Source organism: Jaculus jaculus, chromosome X (assembly GCF_020740685.1).
Source record: "Jaculus jaculus isolate mJacJac1 chromosome X, mJacJac1.mat.Y.cur, whole genome shotgun sequence".
Classification (NCBI taxonomy): domain Eukaryota; kingdom Metazoa; phylum Chordata; class Mammalia; order Rodentia; family Dipodidae; genus Jaculus; species Jaculus jaculus.
The window spans coordinates 114,302,213-114,306,141 of record NC_059125.1 but is presented as its reverse complement, the minus strand read 5'-3'; the positions used below and the strand labels follow the sequence as shown (position 1 = coordinate 114,306,141).

At 41.6% G+C, this 3,929-nt stretch overlaps 1 pseudogene; it reads left to right on the top strand.

Moving 5' to 3' along the window:
- Positions 1 to 2,033: 2,033 nt before the first annotated feature.
- Positions 2,034 to 2,856, top strand: LOC101614569 (annotated as a pseudogene).
- Positions 2,857 to 3,929: the final 1,073 nt, after the last annotated feature.

The following is a 3,929-nucleotide window of genomic DNA, read 5'->3' as shown; positions in this document are numbered from 1 at the left end:
CAAGCTGTTCACAGAAGGGGAAATCTGAAGGGACAATACAAATATGGAAACATTTAATGTAATTTGTAATCAGGAAAAGGTGAAATTAAATGACTGCTACATACCCACGAGATTGGTGAAAATTAAGACCTGATAATGCTACTTATGAATAAGGACTTTGGGGAAAAGGGAACTGATCACTGTTAGTTGGAGTATATATTGGTACAACAGTCATATGGAAGAACTTGGCAGCATCAAATAAATATGAACATAATTTACTCTAAGTCCCAGAAATTCTACTTCCCAGGTTGGGTGTGGTTTGCATATGTGTAATCCCAGTACTTGGGAGGCAGAGATAGAAGGATCATGAATTTGAGGACAAGCTGGGCTACAGGATGAGACTCTGTTACAAAATAAAACAAAATATAAATATGATAGAGATACTTTTTCATATTTAAACCAAGGGACTATACAGGATTGTTCATAACAGTATTGTTTTTGATAGCACATGACTCTGTATAACACAAACACACATTGCCAATAGAACAGAAAAGTAAACTATGCTATATTCATATGGTAAGATACTATATGGCAGTAAAAGGAACAAAATATATTTAACTGTACACACTGATGTGGATGATTACATAAATGGAAAAGAAGCAAATTGCAGAATACATGCTGTATTCTAATTATGTAAAGTTTCAAAACATGGCAAACAAATGCATGTTTTCAGTGGATGGGGGAATGATGGTGAAGGAATACATACAGGCTGTCTGTGGGGTGATAGGGAGTCTTGGATCATAGGCGTCTGTCATAGGAGATATCAACTGTATGTTCCTTATTACTTAAAAAAGGAGCAAATAGATAAGCCAGACATGGTGACATGTGACTGTACTGTGAGCATTCAGGAAGCAGATGCAGGGGGATTACCAGTTCAAGGCAAGCCTGGATTATATAGTGACAGTCTGTCCTAAAAATTAACAACTAAAACGTGTCTGGGAGCTGGATATGTGAACTGGAACATGCATTTAATCCTAGCACTTGGGAGGTTGAGGTAGAAAGACTGCACTGAGTTTGAAGCCAGTGTGCAGCTACAGAATGAGTTCCAGGTCAGGCTGAGCTAAAGTGAGACCTCGCCTTGAAAACAAGCCAAATGCACATGCGCGCGCACGCGCGCGCGCGCACACACACACACACACACACACACACACACACACTCAGGTCTGGGGATGTATGTCAGTGGTAGAATGTCTGCCTAGCATGAGCAAAGGCCTGGATTTAATTCCCAGCACCTCAAATAGCAGCAGCAAGAAATAACTACAAAAAAGAAACAATTACATTAATTCAACAAAGATGAACAGGGATAAAAACATGACATAATGAGTTATTTTTTACTATTCTCTTAATGTATGCTTGGAGTGATGCATTTGAAAAGTGCCATTAGTTCAGGAGAGAGAGAGAGAGAGAGAGAGGGAGGGAGAGAGAGAGAGAGAATGTGTGTGTGTGTATGTTGTAAACTCTTTAAGCAGAGCCAGGTATGGTAGCACATGCCTCGTAGCACTTGTGAAGCTGAGGCACGAATATCCTGAGTTTGAGGCCATTCTATGCTACTTAGGGAGAGTCTGCCTTAAAATTAAGTAAGTAGGGCCCAGGCTGGTGCACGGGGTGCCAAGTCGGTGCTGGAGTTGTCTTTAGCGGGATGATGCCTTGATGTCTGGTTGAAGTCCTGTATTTCACAAAAAGTGCAGAGATTGCAGAAGTCCGTTCAGAGACCATATCTATGCCACAAGAAATCAAAGCATCCCATCTGTAGAAAGAGATTTAAGCCAGGAGTGGTGGCACACGCCTTTAATCTCAGCACTCGGGAGGCAGAGATAGGAGGATTGCCGTGTTCGAGGCCACCCTGAGAATACAGAGGGAATTCCAGGTCAGCCTGGAGTAGAGTGAAACCCTACTTTGAAAAAAACAAAAACAAAAACAAAACAAAAAGGAAACTAGGCATCCCAGATTGGCTAATGTTAGAAATCAGATAATATTTGCTGTTTGTTAACAGTATGTCAAGCTTGGAGATCAGGAACTACTGCTTCAACCGGGAGATGAAGTCTCCATTATCCCCCCTCCCATTAGTGGATGGTAGTGCTTCTGAGCCATCTAGGGAAAGCGTGGCTGAGGGTGAAGAAAAACCCAGCGTACATGGTCAAGTTCACTGTCCAGAGGCTTTTGGTAGATGATGTCTCACAGTTGCTCATTTCTCCACTGTGTGGTGCAGTGTCCCTCTTTGTAGGGACTACAAGAAATAACTTTGAGGGCAAAAAAGTCATTACCTTAGAGTATGAAGCGTATCTTCCCATGGCAGAGAACGAAATCAGAAAAATCTGTGGTGACATTAGACAGAAGTGGGCGGTCAGACACATCGTGGTGTTCCATCGCCTTGACTTGGTTCCAGTGTCAGAAGCAAGCACGATCATTGCTGTGTTCTCAGCCCACAGGACTGCATCCTTTGAAGCTGTGAGCTACACCACTGATGCTTTAAAAGCCAAGGTTCGGGCTGGAGAGATGGCTTAGTGGTTAAGCGCTTGCCTGTGAAGCCTAAGGACCCCGGTTCGAGGCTCAGTTCCCCAGGTCCCACGTTAGCCAGATGCACAAGGGGGTGCATGCGTCTGGAGTTCGTTTGCAGAGGCTGGAAGCCCTGGCGTGCCCATTCTCTCTCTCTCCCTCTATCTGTCTTTCTCTCTGTGTCTGTCGCTCTCAAATAAATAAATAAAAAAAAAATTAAAAAAAAAAGCCAAGGTTCCCATATGGAAAAAGGAAACATATGAAGAATCTTCGTCCTGTTGGAAAAGAAACAAAGAATGCTTCTGGGCGGCCAGTGATTGATCACTTAAACTTTTAGCACACTGAGTCTTAAGTGTGGTCAATTTTTATCATTGGTCACGTTCTGATTTTTGTCTTTTGCAAATTTAGATAGCTTGCTGATGCATAATCCTGGGTTATAGTAGTAGATAAATGGAATAAAAGAAAAAGCAGAATACTTCACAGGATAAGGGTTTTTTAGGAACCAGGGATGTGAAGAAATGGGGTAATTTAAATGTGAGGTAAGATTTCTGTGGTAGATGCAGCCTTTTGTGGATAATTCCTAATGGTAGTGCCACTCACATGCTCCCTAGCTTTAGCTGTCCCTCCCCAGTACATTGCTATCATTATCTGGAATACATCATGGAAATTTTGGCAAAATCAGAATGTCATCAGGGAGTTTTGATAGTATATATTTTTAAAGCTTACATATTATAAAACTATGTTCATGAGTGTATACTTTTTTTTTTTTCAAGGTAGGGTCTCACTCTAGCCCAGGCTGATCTGGAATTCACTATGTAGTCTCCTGGTGGCCTCGAATTCATGGCAATCCTCCTACCTCTGCCTCCCAAGTGCTGGGATTAAAGTCGTGTGCCACCATGCCCAGCTTGAGAGTATACATTTCTGTTTTAAATTTTTGTTTATTTATTTGAGAGCGACAGACATAGAGAAATAGGGAGAGAGAGAGAGAGAAAGAGAGGAGAGAGAATGGGCATGCCAGGGCATCCAGCCACTGCAAACGAACTCCAGACACATGTGCCCCCTTGTGCATCTGGCTAAAGTGGGTCCTGGGGAATAAAGCCTCAAACCAGGGTCCTTAGGCTTCACAGGCAAGCGCTTAACCGCTAAACCATCTCTCCAGTCTGAGAGAGTAGACATTTCTAAAGCTTACATATTATAAAACTAAATACATTCATGATTTAAACAGCTTGAAAAAAGCTCCTGCTTTATTTTTTTTTAAAGGGGTAACACCTAAGATATTTTATATCATGGAAATCTCTAGTACTTTAGAATATATAATTGCACCATGTTGCTTTTTGTATCTTATTTCTTATTAATATTATCATCAGTGTACCAACCAGCATAAAATTTTGTGA